Below are 21,130 nucleotides of genomic sequence, written 5' to 3'. Positions count from 1 at the left end.
GCAAGGCAAGCACAATGACCCCCTGTACTTACAGCCTCTAACTCCTAACGTAGACGATGGAAAACCATTAGAATTTTTTCTAACTGCTATGGGACACTGCTATGGGCAGAGAGTCTCTTGCCTGTGCACCTGGCTATCTTCCCCGGGGCCTCCTCGGAGGAGATGGGCTCCAGCTTCCCTCCCCACCACAAGCAGAGCTCCTGGCAGCCGAAGACCTCCGGAGCCTAGCCACAGCCATGCTCAAGGCCCCTCTCCACATGTTTGGACGAGCCTCACAGATGAAGGAACTGGCAAAGGAACCCAGGTGTGTGGGACCCGGGGCTGAGACCTCCAAGGCTGCTTGGATTGGGACTGGGCCTCCTCTGCCCAGATTTTCCATCTTCCAATAGCTAGGTGGTCACACCCAGGGACTGCATCCAGCGCCGTGTAATCCTGTCAATGGCCAGCATCCAGAGACTTAAAAGCAAGCTCCCGGAAGCGATATCTTATAGCCTACTTCTCCTCCTGGGAGAACCTGGCAAACTCTTGGGATTTTCCTGCCCACATGGGAAAGCCTCGCAAGATCCCCATGGTATATTAATATGCCAAAACCAGTAACAAGCTGGGTCTCATTCCTCTGACCCTGAAAGAGCCTCCAGTACAGCATCGTTGGAAGGATGAGTAGAGAGAGGCTTCTAAAATCTCAGGGCTGGACGAATGGAGATGTTACTGAGATCACTCGAGAAATTCGACAATAATTGGAATGATGATGATGATGATGATGATGATGATGATGATGATGATGATGATGATTATGGGACACAGCAGTGTTTTCTGTACGAATCTGACTCATCTCCAGTTAAAAGACAGTTCAGGTGGCTGAGGGGAGAGTACAATGTGTAGGGTGTTTTTGGGACATCATTAATTTTTTGAGGAGGCATGCCTGGCAACACTTAGGGTCTGCTCCTGATTCCTGGTGGTGTTCAGGAGATCATGAAGTGCTGAAATTCATCCAGGCTTCCCACTCATGAAGCCCCTGCTATAGCCCTTGGAGCTACTTCCTGGGTTCCAAGTTTTGTTTGTGCCACACCTGGCAGTGCTCAGAAGGTTGAGATCACTTTCTACAGCGTCCTTAGGGAACCACACAGCCGCAAGGATCAAACCTGGTATTCACTCATGCATGTGAAGATACACTCTAGCCCCCTAACTATCTCCCTAGTCCTGATGTCATTACCTTTCAGAGAGTCCCCATTTGATCTAAATGCCACTCTCTTAGAATTGTTTACCTTATTTTCCAGATTAAATCTCCGTTTAACCGACCAAAATTTCTCACCCCCTGAGATTTCAAAGTCTGTCACAAATTAAAGGTGGTTTTTAAAAAGGTGATCAAAATATTTTGAGTCATAGCAGTTGTGTTGGAGGAAGGCCATGGATTCTCAAGGTGTTGAATTGGAAAAAAAATTTCTTTTCACTCTGGCAGATGTTAATCCACCTACCCTATGTATAGATCAAATAAATATTCAGTCACCTGTCTTAAATCTAAGCAAATATTTTAGATATCATACTCTTGCATCGTGACAGTTTAAAGCTCATTAAAAAAACAGAATTTTTAGTAACTTGGTTGTAAAAGTGTTAACATTTACAGGATTGATACACAATATTATCACACACACCCGACCACCAAAGGTCCGAGATCCTCCACCATTGTCCCTATGTCATCTTTGGTCCATCTCTTTATCCCCCCACACCCCACACTGCAAGTATTTGTAATTAAAGGTCAAGGCTTTGTCATTACTTGATACAGTCTATTTTCTTGTTTTGTCTATATCACAGATGAGTGAGATCATCTTGTTTTAATTTCTGTTTGGTGTGGGGGATGGATTCAAGGACCTCACACATGCTCTACCATGAAGCTCTATCCCAGCAGTCTTTCATTATTTTGTTTTTGAATTAAATTTTATTTTTATAATGTTGTTCATAATAATTTGTTACATTTAATATTCCAACACCAATTCCACCACCATTATAACTTCCCATCACTATTATTTCCAATTTTCCCCACCACCACCCAATCTGCCCCAATAACAGGCCCCACATAATTTATTTTGTATTGCTTGTTATGAATGATTCTCTAAAAATGATCAAAAAAAGTTCCCTTAGAAGAAAGTGTGTGAAGATTGTTGTATCTCACCCTGGAGCCATTAAGCCCTTGTATAAGAGATTACCAACATCTTGATCCTTGTGTGCTAATATTTTTTTAAATGAAGATTCGTTGCCTTCTACTTTATATCCCATCCAATGTAATGTGCTACTACTGGTACATTAGTGGTATAGAGTAAGAGATGTCATTCCTGGAATTCTAAAATTTTAAATAGTGTGATATATCTGGAGTTAAATTTTTATCTGGATGGTGTCTGCTTCTCTAATATAAGGTAATTGCCAATTTCTTATATTGCCAAGCCTTTATTTAGAATTAATTATTGTCTTATTTGTTTAGTTATCCAAAATGAATAACCTAAGTGCCAAATGTTGCATAATTCACAGAACTTTAGTTTTTGGTTTGAATATCTCTCTCTCTCTCTTTTTTCTCTCTCTCTTTGCAAAGTGTGCTTTTATTGAATAAAGGGAAAAAATCACAATGAAAATCAGTGCAGCTCCCAAAGTTGATTTGTTGAAGGATCTTTACTCTAGAGTCACTCATAGTAATTCTAGGTCAGTTTTACTGTATTTCTCAGGAGAGCATTTCTTGAAACAAATTCTGGGAATTAATAGATATAGCTGGAAAATGTTTCTTTGTCAAGCTTAGATATATCCCTCCCATGGAGATCCCTTTTACAAGAACATATTTATGGTTCTGAGAAGTCTTATAGGTAAAAGAAAACAAACCAAAACAAAAGTCTTAATTTTATTCAGTTAACAGTTCCCATTTAAAACTAATATGCCTGAAATACACCAATTTCAGAGATGTTCCATTGAATGAATTGCTTCTCTTATAAATGGAAGAATTTGCTTTAAAATTTGAAGGAGCTAAGAATGGTTATACCTCTCCATTTCCAATTTATTAAAAATATTCAAGAAAGAAAAAAATAATCCAAAGACACTAATTTTAGTGCTAGACATCAGAGTTCGACAAATTGATATAGAAACTGGAAAGGTATTCTATAGTAATAATTTAAAATACTTTTCCATGGCAAATACAGATCATTTCAGAAAACACTCTTGTTTTGAATTATAAAAATGAGAATACAATTATAGCTTATCCAAATTCTATTTCAAATTTTGAATAATTTCTTTCAGAAAAATGGTATAAATGTCACTGTCACTGTCATCCCATTGTTTATCGATTTGCTCGAGCGGGCACCAGTAACGTCTCCACTGTGAGGTTTGTTGTTACTGCTTTCGGCATATTAAATATGCCACGGGAAGCTTGCCAAGCTCTGCCATGGGGGTGGGATACTCTGGGTAGCTTGCTGGGCTCTCCGAGAGGGGCAGAGGAATCGAACCTGGGTCGACTGCGTGCAAGGCAAATGCCCTGCCACTGTGCTATCGCGCTGGTGATGTGGCTCCATCGCAGAACACATGTGTAAGGTCCCAGTTTCCATCCCCAGCACAACTAAAACTCATAGACAGAAATGTGCACAAATGGTCTGGTATCTATATAAATGTAATGTTTGAAAATTGTTTTAAAATACTACTTGTTATCAGCTACACATGCCGGAGGGGTGGGGGATGGAGGGGTGGGCGTATACTGTGATTCTTGGTGGTGGAATATATGCACTGGTGAAGGGATGGGTGTTTGAGCATTGTATAACTGAGACTTAAGCCTGAAAGCTTTGTAACTTTCCACATGGTGATTCAATAAAAAAAGATTTAAAAAAAATAAAATGCTACTTGTTGCTCCAGTGAAAGGGAGAGATGTTTATAGTCATAATATCAGCTCATTTGATATTAAATGCAGCTAATCTCAAATAGCACAGCGGTAGGGCGTTTGCCTTGCCCATGGCCGACCCGGGTTCCATTCCTCTGCCCCTCTCGGAGAGCCCGGCAAGCTACCAAGAGTATCTCGCCCTCACAGCAGAGCCTGGAAAGCTATTCGTGGCATATTGAATATGCCAAAAACAATAACAACAAGTCTCAAAAATGGAGACATTACTGGTGCCCGCTTGAGCAAATCGATGAGCAACGGGATGAGAGTGATACAGTGAATCTCAAATTAGGAGTTGATTCTCTTTTCTGAACTTTGTGTGTAGTAGCATTACAACTCCCTAAGATCCCTTTTCTTCCCACAGCCCTCTCAGCTGTCCTTTTAGTGTCTAAGGAATGAAATAGATGCAAACCTTAAGTGGCATTGCCAATACCATTGTCTCCTGGAAGTATTTTCTTTATCTTCTCCAAATGTTTATTATTTCTTTGTCTCTAGACAAGTGGTCCTCAGCCACCAGCCCATGGATTGGTATGGGTCTATAGGTTTAAAAGGGTTGAAAACTATTGGTCAACCACCTTGGTTGCAACTTCAGCTGTGTGGACAAGATTGCACGACAGTGCCAGTCTGCAGAGATGAAAGGGCTGAATGTTACTCTGTATCTATAGCCCTGAGTGGTATCCACTTCTTTTAGGGCTTTTACTTTCTGCATTGGATTTGGTAGCCATGCTCTACCCACATTCTACCTTAAAACCCTTGTTTGCATCATTTTTGGGGGGCCGGAGGATGTTCCTAAGCAGTTCTCAGAAGATTGGGGACCCTCTTCATGATTTTTGGGCCAATAGTTCAGTGTGAGGGCCTAAAAATGGGGCATTGCTTGGACCCCGAGATGCCAGAGATTTCCTGGGCCACCCCAATGGTGCTCAGGGACCCCCTAACTTCTGCACTATCTCCCGATCCCTTGTTGTGTGTCAGCACACGGCTGGGGTTCCGCATTTATTCATTTCACCATTCGTTGGTTAGTGAAAAAAGAAAATTTACATCTAAGTACTTCTGATAAGTACTGTCACATGAGAGAATTGGTAAAAGCTACATGGGCATCTGAGGACAGTCTGTTCCCTTGGTGGTGTGGGCAGGTGTCAAGCATTAAATGGACTCACCAGTGCCTGAGAAGGAATGTAAAGCTCGTCTTTTCATGATTGTGCTTCCGAGAGGCAGCACTTATTTCATCAGCAGAATATTTTTCAATTTTTCTGTTTCATGGACTTCTTTCTAGTGTATTATTATTTAAGAGTGGGTCAATTCTTGGCAGCTGTCTGGATTACACAAATAAACAAGAACCAAGGATGCTATGAAGTTAGAACATTTATAAGGCCCATTACCTCTTGACTTTGAGCAATTGCCTAATTACCTTAAGTTCAAAGCTAATTCACAGAATTCCACCAAATAATGACTTACATTTGTCTAGTGATTGGAGGTTTATAAGGTGCTTTCATTGGATTCATTTGTTCAATCAATCAACCAGTCAATTAACACATTAATGCTTCTGCAGAAACTTGGTTAGACTCTAGTAGGTCACACACATTGCCTGGAGTTTCTCGGGAAGCAGGGGATTTACTCAAGTAAATAAGGCAAAGGTCTGCCAGAGTTGTCCGTGGACCAAATGTGGAGACTGAAGTTTGTGTGCACTGCAGTGAGGCCCCCTGAGAGAGGAAGGAAGTCACCGTCGTTCCAGGAGAGGAAAGTGGGGTCCTGAGCATTCCTAGAGGAGGCCCCACAAGTCAGATTTGATACTTGGTGCATCCCTACTGTCTGTAGTTTATAGTGGGGGACCCAACTCAAGGCTGATGCTGACCCTCCCCACTACCCCCTGTAGTTTTCAAAACAGACCAGTCCCACTTCCCAGCATCTTCCCTGTAGCCCAGCCACACAGACGCTGGAATGAGAATCTCATCTTCTAGCTTCTAGAGGAGAAAGTGAAGATAAGAGCAGGGAGCCTCGAACGGAGTAGTCTGTGTGTTCTACACCAACCCGAGGAAGGAGAGCAGCAACATGATTAGATCCTTACTATTTCACAACCCCAAAGACAGAGTTTAGTGCTGGAAACAGTGGCGAGGTTAACATCTAGTCTGGTGGAATTTCACAGTGGCTTCGGGTTAGAGAAAGGGAGCTGAACACTTTCTGTGATTTTGCTGTCATTTTGTGCAGCACCCCCTCATTTCAATAGGGACCCTCAGCTTTTGGAGGTTTGGCTTCTATTAATGCAGTCTGTGGAGGAAGTGGAATTTGAAGGGAGGGTCTATTTCTGCTGGTACCACCCACCTGCTCCCCTTCCATTTCCTTCTTTCTCTGGCCATCAAAAGCTGCGGGGGTTTTCACCAGCAGGAGGTCCTTTGCTCATACTTTAGGTGAAAGTGCCCACATTTTGCTGAGTTGGTGGCACAATGATGGGCTGGGTCCCCGTATTTTTTGTGTTAGAGTTTAAAATGTTTTCCAGATAATCTTTTCTGCCTCTTAGAAGACCGATCAGGAGAAACTGAACAGGTTAATTGCGATATATATATATATATATATATATATGTATGTATGTATATATATATATAAAATATATATTTTAACACATAGAAACTGAGAGCAGACAGGTAACAGTTAACTTCCAGCTAATGGTAGTGAATATTTTTGTTATCTTTTTGCACCAGTGCTGGCTACGTTCGTTAAAAGGTAAGCAGAGCATGTGAAATTTGTTTTGGTTTTGGGCCACAGCTGGAGGTACCCAGAGCTCTCTGTGCTCAGAAGTCACTCCTGGCAGTGCTCAGATAATGATATGTGAAGCCCAGTGTGCCATGAGCACGGCACATCAGCCCTTCGCCTTACCTGCTGTACTTCCTGGCCAGCATATGAAAGTTTTGAGTTTATTTTGTGCCCAAGCATACTTGAATAGTGCCAGATGAACGTGGTTGGAAGCTCTCTATCCATGGGAGTTTGGAACAGTTTTCTTAAGAGATGTGGAATCAGGCGAGGGAGCTGCACTTGACTGACTCTAGCTTAAACATGGGCCTCATTTGGGAAAACTTATTGTTTCTTTGGGGTTGGTAGTTCTTAGGTTTTGACTTGGTCTCTGGCTTATACGTGCCAAGATTCTGGTTGACACCAGTAGACTTTTTTTCTTTAAATTTTATTGAATCACCGGGAGATAGTTACAAGCTTTCACGTTTGGATTACAATCTCACAATGATCAAATACCCATCCCTCCACCACTGCACATTCTTCACCACCAATATCCCGGGTATACCACCCCCCCCCCAACTTTCCCACCCTCCGCCTGCCTCCATGGCAGACAATATATTCCATACTCTCTCTCTACTTTTGGGCATTATGGCTTGCAACACAGACACCGAGAGGTCATCATGTTTGGTCCATTATCTACTTTCGGCATGCATCTCCCATCCCAACAGGTTCCTCCAGCCATCATTTTCTTAGTGATCCCTTCTCCATTCCATCTGCCTTCTCCCCTCTGCTTGTGAAGCAGTCTTCCACCTATGGGGCAATCCCCCTGGCCCTTGCATCTACCATCCTTGGGTGTCAGCCTCATGGGATGCTACCCCACACTCCACAAATGAGTGCAGTCCCTTTATGTCTGTCCCTCTCTTTCTGACTCATTCCACTTAGTATGATACTCTCCATGTTTATCCATTTATAAGCAAATTTCTTGACTTCATCTCTCCTAACTGCTGCATAGTATTCCATTGTGTAGATGTACCAAAGTTTCTTTAACCAGTCATCTGTTTTAGGGCACTCGGGTTGTTTCCAGATTTTGGCTATTGTGAACAGTGCTGCAATAAATATATAGGTACAGATGCCATTTCTACACCAGTAGACTTTTAAGGCATCAGAACTTTGGGATGGTCTCTTTATTTTTAGTTTGTTTGGGGGACACACAGGGTGGTGCTGGAGGCAACCCCCAGCTCAGTGCTTGTGGGGTTGCTCCCCGCAGCACTTGGGGACTGTGTCGTGTGAGGAATGGAATCCGAGCTCAGCGGTTTGTGCAATCTCTCTGGCTCAGCTTGTCTCATTAAATGTCTCTTTTATATTCAATGCCTTTTTTTTTTTTAGAGAACTTCTCTCACCCCTCAACACTCCACTGTGCCCCACCCCCCGACCGGAGCATCCTCACCCCGAGTAAGCAAAGGGGAGAGTGAGTGCCAGCCTCCTCCGCCTGCCAGAAAAGGAACAGGGATCCTTTAATATAGGAGGATCAGCACATAATTAAATTCTAAGTGGCATGACACAGCTTTCTTGTCCTGGGATCTGAAGAACATCAGAAGAGTATTTCCATGAATACAGTGCCCTGGGGGCCCTCATTATCACCCCAGAGGCACTTCACAGGAGGAAAACCACACACGAGAGATGTCACCAATGCTAGCCCATTTTTTTCAGGCCACACTAGTCTGGGATTTTAAAGAGGGGGTCCCATAAGTGGGAGGGGCCCTATTTTTAGTTTTGGACCCTGACTTCTCCTCAGCCTCCATAGCCAAGTCCAGGCCTGTTCTCTGAACTCCCCCGTTTCTCCAGGCCCTGTGCCGTCCTTCCTTCCTCTCCATCTCCTGCCCCCATGCTGCTGGGTGGGAGGCACTGGGAAGGGGTCACTTCTGCACTTGGTGATACTGTCCGGCCTCTACTTGGACACCTTTCTCAGAGTTCTTGATGTGAGCCACACAGGAGTGGGACACGCCATCTTACCCCCCGCCCCAAGTGAGATTGGTATGGGTGGCTCTCCGCAGGGCAGGCCACATAGTTCATTTTCTTTTTATTTCTATTTATTTATTTATTTATTTATTTATTTATTTATTTTCTTTTTGGGTCACACCTGGTGATACACAGGGATTACTCCTTGCTCTGCACTCAGGAATTACTCCTGGTGGTGCTCGGGATATGGGATGCTGGGAATCGAATCCAGGTTGGCAGTGTACAAGGCAAACACCCTACTCATTATGCTATCACTCCAGCCCCCTTTCTTCTTATTTTTTGATAAACTGCCTCCTTCTCAGCCCTGGCAGGTGAGCCAGGAGGGTCAGTAGGTAGGAACAAACACACACAGCCACACCCAGGCCTAGAGTGAGCTCAAAGGGCTACTTCGTGTTTCATATGCAGGAACCCCAGGTTTCATTCCCAACACCACGTGGTCTCCTGAGCACTGCTGGGAATGATGCTCCTTCACAGACCTGGAAGTGCTCCCTGAGCTCTGCTGGAGTGTCTCCAAACCCAAACCCAAACAAAACCAAAGCAAACCAAACCAGAGTAAATCAAATCCAAATTCTGCATTGATGGTAATACCTTGTTCTCACTAGAGTTCCTCATGAAAATACTTTGCATAGTTTCTGGTAAATACCTAGTAATTCTGATTCCTAGTGTTTCAGAATCCCAGCAAGAAATAGAACTGAGGTTCTAGGTTCAGTTTTTTCCTTTTCCATTTTTTTTTTTTTTTTTTTGCTTTTTGGGTCACACCTGGCTATTCACAGGGGTTACTCCTGGCTTTGCACTCAGGTATTACTCCTGGCGGTGCTCAGGGGACTATATAGGATGCTGGGAATCGAACCTGGGTTGGCCACATGCAAAGCAAATGCCCTACTTGCTGTGCTATCTCTCCAGCTCCTACTTTTCCTTTTTTTGGGGGGTGGGAGTGGGGATAGGTTGGCAAGCAGAGTTTGGGCCACATCTGCCTGTACTCAGGGTTCATTTTTGGCAAGATCCAGAGGAACATATGTGGTGCCAGGGATTGAATGTGGGTCACCTGCGTGTAAGACAAGCATGTCTCTGGCACCTCAACTTTGGGCTTTGTTTTTAAGGCTCAAAATACCAATATTCAGGGATCAGAGTGATGATACAGTGATAGGGAACTTGCCTTGCCACATCCAACCCGGGTTCAACCTTCAGCATCCTCATAAGGTTCTCTGAACATCCCAGGAATGACTCCTCAGCACAGAGCCAGGAATAAGTCTGGGGAGTACAGCTGGCCCCCAGACCAAAAAAAACCTCAGGTCCCCTAATCAATATTCTGTATACAACCAGGAGCTGATTTTACCCTCTGCTCTTTCTTTCTCTTAATATTCCTAAATTCTCTTCCTTTAATTCTCTCCTCTCTCTCTCTCTCTCTCTCTCTCTCTCTCTCTCTCTCTCTCTCTCTCATTGAATCCTTAGCCTATAAAGAGAGGAAAGGAAGGAAGCTGAGGAGACACATTGCTCAGTTTTAGCTGGGAGAGCAGACTCCCCCTTTCCAGGGGGGGAGTCGCACCAAATCTACCCACAGATTCTCTCATTCTGAGGTCTCAGAAATAGGGAGTCCAGAGCTCAGTGAGGGCGCCCAGACAGAACAAGATGCTTCTAACCTGGGGTCTGAGAACAGGGCTTGAGGTGCTGCCAGGGAACCAGAGTTTGCAGGATTTGAATTTGTGGACAACAACTCTCTGGATGTTCTGTTGGACCATCCTATGTGACACAGACAATCCCTTTTTTGGACCGAGACTCCTAGGAATGTATGGGAGTGGGGGCTGTAAAATAGGGGGGAGGGTTCTCCCTTTACTTTCCCAGCAAATCACCGTGCTGAGAGCACCTCCCCTCTTGGTGCTCTATCTGTTCAAACCACAGATAATGAGCAGCCTCAGTTCAGGTGGGTGTTTGCCCAGCAGATGCCATTTCACAGGTGGCACAATGTAGCGGGATGCAGTCGTCCGAGTGTCAGAAGCACTGGCACTTTTTGTTTCTAGGAACACCTAGTGACTCCCTCTCCTGTCACCCAGACTTGCTTTCCCCATCAAAGAAGTCCTGCTTAGTATATTTGAGCGGGTGGGAGGTGAGCTGTGTTGATCTACTTGGCCCCTCTCCAAAGCTCTGAATTTATCATGGGAGGGTAAAGTGGTGGACAGGTTCCTCCCACCGTGAGTGAGGGTTTCTTTAAAACCCTGATGCTGAGGGTCTAGAGATCCCTCCTTTCACTGGACAGGGTAATTACCCTCCCTTCACAGGATAATTAGCTTCTCTCACAAAGGAGGAAATTGCGGTTCTGAGAGGCTGAGGAAAGTTGCTTCAAGATAAAGAGTAAGTTCACAGCACACCTGGGACTCAAGCTCAGGTCAAACTTGTTCCAGAGCCTGAATTCTTTGCCTTGTGTGGCTGTGTGTGCACCCAGTGGCTGGGCTGTTTCCTTTGCCATAACCATAGAGCATTTCACTTTTGATGAAAGGAAAGTGCGTCAAATGAAAAGCAGATTAATGAGATAATTGGGATGCTGTGTAGGAAACAAATTTATTTCTTCAGAAGAAATAAATTTCACCCACTCAAATTGCTGAAGCTGTTATGCTCACCAGGGCCTCCTTGGTTGCAGTGGGTGGGAGTGAATGCTCTTAATTTTATTGCTCAGAGTAGATGCTGGAGACCATCAAAGCTTTTCTTTAACTTGTAGAACCTCTGCTCAGAAGTCAGATGGACGCTGGCTTTCTCCATCCGTCACCTATTGCCTTTCCAGTTTGACTGTTGTATCTTGATGCATCATTACTTGAGGAAAAACTGGAGTTTAGAATTGGATCAACATGAAGAATAGTAGAAATTTAAATGCCACCTTGTTTTCCTAAAATGGTGAGGCCTATACAATTGTTTCAATATAATTGCCCGAGAGTTTGGTCCATTATTATTTTATGATGGTTAATCTTATAAATTACCTGAGAATTTTCAAATATCCCTTGTGAAACTGATACATAAACATATGTTTATATGGGTATAAATAGAATCATTTTGATGTGATAGATGACAGAATCTGAAGCAGATGCTCATGCTGATGTTTAGAATGCGTGTCTCCTTATGCTAGGTGTTGAGGTTTGAGGGCTATGAAAGCATGCAAACCTTGGTCTTTTGTCGCTAGTCATTAGTAAAAAGAGATGAGATGGAAGTTGAAGTCAGTATTTTATGCTGTGAGGGGATCCAGTGTTTACTGTTTCCTCCACAAAATAAGCATTGTGTCAACATTTTACAGAGGGACATGGCAAGAATGTAGTGAAATCCTCATTTCTAGGGAGAAGAAATAACTTTTAGAAGATGTTATCCCAAACTTTTAATTAATGTGCTCATGTGGTTCTAGTGACAAACCTGTGCTCTTATGCTCTATTATAAACTAGAATGAATATCAGTTGACCTGTATTTGTTCAGCATTGGGTAGTGATGAAAAGAATTAACTCACCAAGTTGCCGGATGGTTCGAGATGGCCGTTTTGGACCTGGGACTGTTTGCAGACTTGAGAAAATCAAATAACTTCTAGCTCTTTATAAAGAATTTCCAACTCCCCCCACTCCCGAAATGAAACATTGCCCATGTCTGATGTTTTTCTGTTTTTAGACTGAGGTTTATGGGTAGCTTTTAGCTGATGGATAGAAAAGATACGGATTTTATTTGGCAACTTAGTTACTAAAAATGGTTTTGAACTTCAGTTCTGGGGAATGTACATTAAGGCAGATATAGAACAAATTGGATACATTTTGTAGAAAATTGTATGGCAATGGAGAAATGGAATCTGGATCTTTGGAGGAATGGAATTGTAAAGTTGAAGAAAAGATTCGAAAGACTGAGATAACCATCTAAATATTAGAAGAACTGTCTTCTGGTAGAAGAAGGTAGATTTTTTTTTCCTCTCTGGTCCCAAGGATGCAAGTAGAAACTGTCAGTTCTGCAAAGTGAATTTGTCCCTTAGAAAAGGTAGTTTATGTTACATCTGCCAAAATATCGTACTTTCTTCTTTATTTTAATGTATAGAAAGTGGATATTCTCATTCCTTGAAGGCATTAGACCATGCTTGAAGAAACTACTTGGTGGAGCCATTGTAGGGGAAATTTGTGGGTATCAGGGGCTTGGCTATTCCAAGCATTGAAGCTCTTCCTAACTCAGTATTTTGGTAGTTGCTGAATTGTCCTTCTGGAAAACGGGCTTTGTGTTCAATTTATTCAGACCTGGGATATGATTGATAGTCGGGGGGGGGGGTGGTGAGGATGGAGGGAGGAGGGATCATCAGATTGATGCATAATGGAGTTTAGAAAGAATCCACAATGACACAGCAGTTGCTTAGTCCATTCATCCTGATTTGGTGCTATTTGTCTTTTGCCTTTTCTGAGTACTCAAGTGCTTTTCTTAGTCTTTGGGAGGTCCAACTGTGTAATTTGTGGCCTTCCATTTAGCACACCATCTCATACAAAAGGGTTAGTTTAAATGCATTTTGGAAACAATTTTATAAGATGTCAAGAGTTTCCAGATTCTGACAGTAAGGCATTTACCTTAGTCACATATATAAGTGGTAATTTTAAATTTGCAAAACATTGTGCCCACCTCCTCTTCTCTGGGGAAAGACAAAACTTGAATTCTTTTCCAAATTTCTATGAGATGGAGATTTCAGGACAATCCTGAGCCAGAAAGCTGGTTATAGGGTTTCACATATATTGGGGGTATTGGACAGAGGTTCAGGTTTGTAAAGGAGTTCACTGACAGAATGAAAGGCTAAAAAGATTTATAAGAAACTAGGACTCTTGCAAAGAAGCAAATCTTTAACCCACTCTTTAGAATAATTTATACTTTGATTCTTCTGTAGTTATTTGATCTCCTGGAGTCTCAACTCAGTTTGTCAACATAATTAACTTACAATCAATTTATGTGTCTCTGTTCTCAATATATACTTCATCCAGAGTGCCAGTTCAGGATGAATTTGCAAGTTTCTTGAATATTCATGAGGAAGCTTAATTCTTTTTAACTTAAATGGATTATCATTGGTTAACAACATTATGGAATTTCAGGGTTTTAGTTAACACCCTTTTTTAAAAAAATGTAGGAGTACTGCTATTTATTAAACCACTGATTAAGCTGACTGAAGCAGGCATGAATTCCGTATTACTAGTTAACACCTTTATATGGTCAATATTCTTTCAATCACAAATGTTGCAATACCATTCCACCACCACCACAAACAATTTTTGAGGGATTTTTTTGTCCATTCCCAGTGATGCTCACCCAGAGGCTTTGCACTAAAGAATTTCTTCTAGTGATGTTCAGGGGACCATAAGGGATGCTGGGAGTCGAACCCAGGTCAACTGCATGTAGGGTGAGAGTCCTACCCACCCACTGCACTATCTCTATGCTCTCCCCCTCCAATTAACCCCTCACTTCATTCCTGCCAACCACCCTCTTTCCCTTCTGGCAGCCACCATTGTTTTCACAGATCCTAATAGTTTGGTTGGTGTTTTCCATTTACTTTAGTAATTCACTTAGCATTTCTAAATAAAACTTTCAGCAATTGTCTTTCATTTCTTAAATTATTTCAAAAATGGTCACCTCAAGATTCATCCATTTTTCCCCCAAAGGCATGCTTTAATATTTTTAATGGGAGAATAGTATTCTGTCACGTATATAAACCACAGCTAAAAAAGTGGAATGTTTATTTTCGTATCTCCTCATTGTCATTGCCAGCATCTACCTCTTTAGCCTATACTGTTCTCTCTTGACCCCTCTCCACACTTCTTTTATCATTATTAATGTTCCCAGTTCTCAGTTCATTTGTTTCCCTCCAGTCCATTCTGAAACAGTGGTTGATAATAATCTAAGGTATCACCTCTCATGAAATCATTTGTGTTTTAGTCAAAGTCTTTTTATTTTTGGCAATGATTTTTAACAAAAATTTTATTAAAGCATCACGATTTCCATAGTTACTCACAGTTAAGTTTTAGAAATATAGTGTTCCAGCACCAATCCCACCACCGGAGTCTTTTGGGGGTATCCCAAGCAGGTTTCAGGAAGTCCTGGAACCCCTTCAGGCAATTCTTGGTCAACTGTTCTGGCAGTTCAATGTGAGGGCTCATGGCATCAGGGATCTCTGGGTTACCCCAACAGTGCTTGGGGGTCCCCAGGGCAGAACCTGGTAAAGCAGGACTGTGTGGTGCCCAGGATCAAACAGGGCTTGGCTGCAATACAAGGCATATATTTTAACATCTGTACTCTCTTAGCCTTTTAATAAAGATCTTTGTAGACTAGCTTTTTGAAGAATGGAATCTCTATGGGTAAATTGCCTCTGAAATAATCTTAGATGGAAAAGAAAGGAGTTGGGTTTCTTACACAGACACACACAAGACAAGCTTGGTTCAAAGCTGTAGGTGTGCTAACAGGTCTGGATTCTGTGTCGAGAGGGCATAGCTCTGCTGACATGGCCTTGGAAATGAAAGAGCAACTCTCAGGGCATGGTTTTCTCACTGGAGAAAGAAGGGGGCAGTACTGCTGCAACTTACTTATTTAAACTTTAGTTTGACATGTGGTGGGGGATCAGGTCACGGGGATGGCATTAAGTCTAAGTTGTGGAGAAGCCAGAGGTAAGAAACCATGGCCACAGTCATCCACAGTGGGGCCTCAAGTTCTTTTGTGGTCTGGTCTGAAGGCAGGTTATTAATGGTAAAATACACTGCTAGGAACTCACGTGGCCTGTTCTCACTGAAGTTTCTGAATGTACTTATTGTTAAAGTGGGATTGTAGGTGAATTTAGAAAGGACTTGTCCCTTTATTTTTTTTTAATTTAAATTAAAAAAATTTTTTTACATCAATCACCGTGAGGTACAGTTACAGACTTTCATGCTTACATTTCATTTATACACTGATCAAGTACTCATCCCTTCACCAGTGTGTCCTTTTATTTTTTATTTTTATTTTATTATTTTTTGTGTCCTTTTATTTATTTTTATTTTTTTATTTTTTTGCTTTTTAAGTCACACCCGGAAATGCACAGGGGTTATTCCTGGCTCATGTACTGAGGAATTACTCCTGGTGGTGCTCGGGGGACCATATGGGATGCTGGGAATCAAACCCGGGTCGGCCGAGTGCAAGGCAAATGTCCTACCCGCTGTGCTATTGCTCCAGCCCCCTGTGTTCTTTTGTTTTTAAGAAAATTTTATATTTATTTTTTAAAACATTTTGGTTATAATTTCAGATTGAGATACTATGATTTATAGTAATATAAACAATTGTTTCCATACACATAATTTCAGCAGCACACCCATCACCAGTGCATCCAGTTCCCTCCCACTGGGTCCCCAAAGATCCTTCCATTTTTATCTCCTTCAACCCCTACCAACTCAGTTTGGTGGCTCAGTTCTCTCTTTGTGAAGGGCTGAATCTCTATGGGCTCCTTTGGCTTTGTTGTTACATTGCTATATATCTTTAAGTTTCTCATATGAGAGAGAGCATTCCGTATCATTCTTTCAGCGTATTTGCTCAGCATAAACATCCTCTGGTTCCACCCAGGTCATGGCAAATTTCATGATTTTGTTCTTTCATAGAGCCACACAGTAATTTAATGATTTTCCCTTTGAAAATATTTGCTTAAAAATTTGGTAGGCTATGCGGAAAATGAGTAGAGAAATACCTTCTACCCAATCATCTCCCCCAGATTGTGTCTTGGTGTCTCAAAGTTTAATTGTCAGAAGAGGGAAGCAGCCCTGAACTAGGCTCAGTGCTTTGGTCCGAAAATATTTGCTTTTGGTGAAAATGACTGTGCTGTTCAGGAGAGTAACTTAATTGAGTGAGGCTCCAAGGCATGTAGCTGGACTGGGGTTTAGATTCTCAGAGAGGCCTGAACACAGCAGAATTTTGAATGCTTAAATATGTTTGATTTTATTTGTCCCAGGTTTGGAGACCATTTAAGATTAGAGCTGAGAATAACATCATTTTAGAAAATAACTAGGACCAGGATGAATTAAAGGTGAGGGGCTGACACATTCCTATGTCCACGGTTAGGGGAAGAGTAGATGGCCACTTCTAATTCATTCACAGTGCTTCGTACCTGGGGCAAAAAATAAATGGTGCATCTGGGTGCATAAATCCTCCTCCCAGATATGTATTCTTTCTCATCACGAAGCAAATATTCGGCAGCCAAGTTATCTTTAAAGTCATACGAGCAAAAGCTATTTGGAATAACTGTTTCAGAATCATTTGTTACTTTGCACAGACCTATGAGCAGATAGGATTGAGCTCAAGCATTTACCGTCTGATGCCGCTTTGCCGCGGCTGCTGTGCGATTATATATACTTTCATCTTGGCTAAATTCCGGCTGTTGCCACCACTATTACTCAGGGACCTGGGGTGTCAACAAGATAATCGAAATAGCAGTGCGGGAGTGGAGAGCTTTTATGCCTGTTTTTTGACATCTTGGGAAGATGGTTTCCTTTGTATTGTCTAATCAGAGTTGGAAATCTCCCCAGCAGCTAATGCGTATGCAGGTGAGCATTTCAAACATATTAATTAAAATGATTTACCACTTGCTTCTCAGCTTAAAAAAGCAAGCCTGGTTTTAGGAGCTTTTCAACCCTTGTTCCTGAAGCTACTTATAAAAAGGAAAAAAAATTAAACAGAAAATTAAATGTCAAAACTTTATTCCAACCACATTTACTAGTGTACAAACTCTAAGAGAGCATGGTGGGAAAAGGTGGTAGAGGATGAGTTAAGGGATCAGAGGTCAGACCTACTTTGGGGAATGCATAGCTTGATGATTTAATCAATAAATCATTTAGTGGGGAGTGATTAGATACTTTCTATATGGTTTTTGGGGGACTCAGTAGTTACCTGGAAGTTGGGAGTTTGGTCAATGAGGAAACACATGTGATAAGATCATGATCGTGATCAGTGATTTTGGTACAACTGACAGATTTACTTTTGAACATCTAATTCCAATTAATGGGAGTGTGGAAATCCTCAGGATTATTTTTTTGGCAGTGCCAGGGCTCAATTCTCATACATGCAAGGCAAGCACTCTATCACTGAGTTACACCCCTGTCTTCAGAATTCTCTCTCTGAATAATGGCTGGTGATTTCCCACATAGTGGGAGCTTGTTCATTTGGATCCAAGAACAAACCCAGTGAAGAGCAAACTCCTAGACAGAGCACGGGGTCCATGTTTGAGGAGTGGGCCTGAAACTTTTGTTTTCTGTATTTATTTATTTTGAGGACTGCCGAGTGGTGCTTAGGAGACCCAAAGACTCCTATGGTGGTGACTCTTGGCCAGCTTGACTGTTTATTCAATCAAGGGATGGGGGAGGGGATCCAAGGATGCAGTCCTGCTTGGGTCTTGGGGTGACAGGAAGAGAATACCTGAACTATCCAGGGATCCTCTAGGCTGCACCCTATGATGCTCAGGGAGCCACCACATGATGCGGGGGATTATACCTGGGTTGACTGCATGTTAGGCATGTGTTTGTCTCTGTTTAAACCCTGGCATTATGACCCATCTGGGATTGCATCACTAAACATGCAGAGTCATTGTAAATTTGGCAACAGTAAAAGGTTTCTGAAAGTGTAGTGATCAGAAAAAAATTCAAATCCACCAAGGATAATTGATCAAAGGTGTTTCTGGCAGCACTCCCCTGGGTTTCATTTCTCCAGTGAAAAGGGGTTGCCAGGGGGCTGGAGAGATAGCACAATGGGTACTGTGGTTTGCCTTGCACACAGCAGATCCGGATTTAACCCCTGGCATCCAATAGAGTCCCCCAAGCATGGTCAGAAGTAATTCCTGAGTTCATAACTTAGAGTAGCCCCTGAATATTGCTGGGTGTCCTATTTCCCCCTTCCCCCAAAAGGGACTGCAGTAGAAATAGTTTAAGAAGTATTATTTTAATTACTGAGACTGTGTGTTATTTGTTACAGTAAAATAATCCAGACTAATCTTGGTTGATTAAAGATTGGTTGATCAAAGAATATAAATGAGAGAATTGAGGGAAAAGTCATAGGTTTATAGAAAATCCTCCCTTTTTGGCCAGAGAGATAGGACAGGGATGAAGGCACTTGCATACAGCCAAACCTGCTTTGGATCTCTGGCACCACATATGGTTCTGGAACCCAAGAACTGCCAGGAATGATTGATCCCATAAAGAGCAAGCTTGGTTTTAAATAAAACATTTACAAACGTGTCCTGTTTTTTTAAATGAAAAATTTTGCTATGGTTTCTTTAGATAGATATCAAAGCTTCTCTAAGAAGAATATTTTCCATCACTGGAAATACTGAAACAGACTTGAAAACTTATTAAGGGTAGTGCTAGAGATTTCAAGGTGGATATGAAATATAGTAAAAGATGTATATTTGGGTTTTGTACCCTCTTCTGCACAGAGTTCCTAAAACTCTTGAGAGTCCCTAAGTGATGCAAGTCATAAAAAGTATCCTCTGTTATAAGGACTGGTTTAGGGAAGCAACAAAGGATCTCCAACCAAGTTACTTTGGTTGCTGGAGGTTTAATTTTTTTTTTATTTTATAAAGAAGTTCAAAATATTTTATTACATTTGATATTCAAAACCAATCCCACCACCATTACACCTTCCCACCATCATATTTCAGGTATTTCCATCCCGAACCCCAATTCTTGCCGCAAAGCAGAACTGCCACATACCCCATTCCTTGGGAAGAGCAGGGAATTGGAAGTTGAAGTGATTTCCAGTAAACAATGAGTGTCTCAGTCACGTCTGTGTAATGAAACCTCAGTAAGAAGTCAAAAAGGAGACGATAGTTCTGACATCTTCCAGGTGGACACGTGGAATTTCAGGGCGAGCTCCCTGTTCAGGGATCCTGGGGATTCATCTTTTCCCTGTGTCCTTTCTGGTGCATTTCTTCCATCTGGTTCTTTCTGAGTTGTATCTTCTTATCTTAAACCTAGTATCTAGGAAGTACAATGTTTGAGTGCTGTGAGATGCTCTTATCAGTGCATTGAATCCAAGGGGGAGGAGTGTTTGGAATGTCTGATCTGTAGCCAGATCAGCAGCACAGCTGACAGTGTGAATTTGTGGTTGGCTTCTGAGTGGTTTGTGTGTCTGGGTGTCAGGGTATCTTACAGGATCCCTTTCTTCTGAGTAGGACAATAGGTAGTGTCAGAATTGAGTTAGTGTCAGAATTGCAGGGTGACTGCTGATATGTAAGAATTACTTGATGATGTGGAAAATCCTTTGTGACTGCCCCATTCCCTTACTGGAATTGGTGCTAGAATCTGGGTTGGATTAGAGAAATTCAGCTGCTATTTTAATTTAAAAGAATTCAAATTTTCAGGTCCCAAGGATAACTGCACACCTATGTTTGTGCAACACATGTGGTTTCCGAAATATTTGCTCTCTTATATTAATTTATTCACTTTCTTGTGGAGGGCAAAAGACTTTACCTAGTGTGCCTGCATGGGGATGTGCTAAGAAAAATATGTTGGGAGAAAAAAGCAAATGTTTTTATTTCTTAAGATAGGAATCACACCTAGTAGTCCTTGGGAATCACTTCTGGGGTATCACGTTGCAAGATTGACGGGGACATCTGTCTGGTGTTGAAGCTCAAACCCAGGGCCTCCAAACTGCTAGCCATGTGATATTCCCCCTGAGCTATCCTCCCCATCCTTAGAAATTCTTTACCTGGGCCCAACACCACCTACCTATTGCACCTCATAGTCTCCATAAATTTTTATATATATACATATATATACATATATATACATATATATATATATTTGTAAAAATGTGGGATCAAACTATTATGTGAAACTTTTAAAAAAGGTTATAAACCAATTTGGGGGCTGATAAAACAAGGTTGTGATGAATATGTGGTGAAATATGGGAACCTCTCTCTTTAGGCAAGATAGAGATATTCTTTTTTTTTAATAAAGTAGGAGCACTGCTATTTATTCAGCCATTGATTAAGCTGATTGAATTGGGCATAAAAGGATAGAGATATTCTTATTTTTAAAATTGACTTTTAATTTCCAGGTCATTTAAGATTTTCATGCAGTTGTAAGCAATAATACAGAGAGATCCTACTTAAAGTCTTCTTCTCCCTCACCCAAGCCCCCGTCCCTTACTGCACCCCTCACAGATCAGAACCACACAAAGCTGTTGCATGTCATTTCAATCAAGATTTTAACGTGGAATTCAGGCACAAAGCAGTTTAGTCCCCACAAGCAATTCTTCCTGTTGTTTATTTAAAATAACCACACTGTCCCATCATACCCTTTTGCCCTCCCTAAATGAACTACTGATCTTCATTTAAAATGGGAAAAATTTGTGGGTTTCCTGTTGTGCTGCAATAGAAATAAGGAAATTTCTTAAGTCACAGCAATAAAATTAACTAACTCCAAATAGTGAAATATTCTATAGCAGAAATACATTTCTTTTAGAGAATTTAGGAAACCTATTCTCCCTCAC

The 21,130-nt window shown here is 41.8% G+C and overlaps 1 protein-coding gene and 1 non-coding gene across 2 annotated transcripts in view; one reads left to right on the top strand and one right to left on the bottom strand.

The window, feature by feature from the left end:
* FAM170A (family with sequence similarity 170 member A) overlaps positions 1 to 21,130 on the top strand; it is a 53,600-nt gene that overhangs the window by 26,658 nt on the left and 5,812 nt on the right. The window lies entirely within an intron of this gene.
* On the bottom strand, positions 16,302 to 16,435 carry LOC129406328 (small nucleolar RNA SNORA36 family). The gene has a single exon (XR_008630935.1). It is a non-coding gene; the product is annotated as a small nucleolar RNA SNORA36 family (small nucleolar RNA).

Source organism: Sorex araneus, chromosome 6 (genome assembly GCF_027595985.1).
Source record: "Sorex araneus isolate mSorAra2 chromosome 6, mSorAra2.pri, whole genome shotgun sequence".
Lineage (NCBI taxonomy): Eukaryota > Metazoa > Chordata > Mammalia > Eulipotyphla > Soricidae > Sorex > Sorex araneus.
The sequence above is the reverse complement of the archived record's forward strand: the minus strand, read 5'-3'. Positions and strand labels throughout refer to the sequence as shown.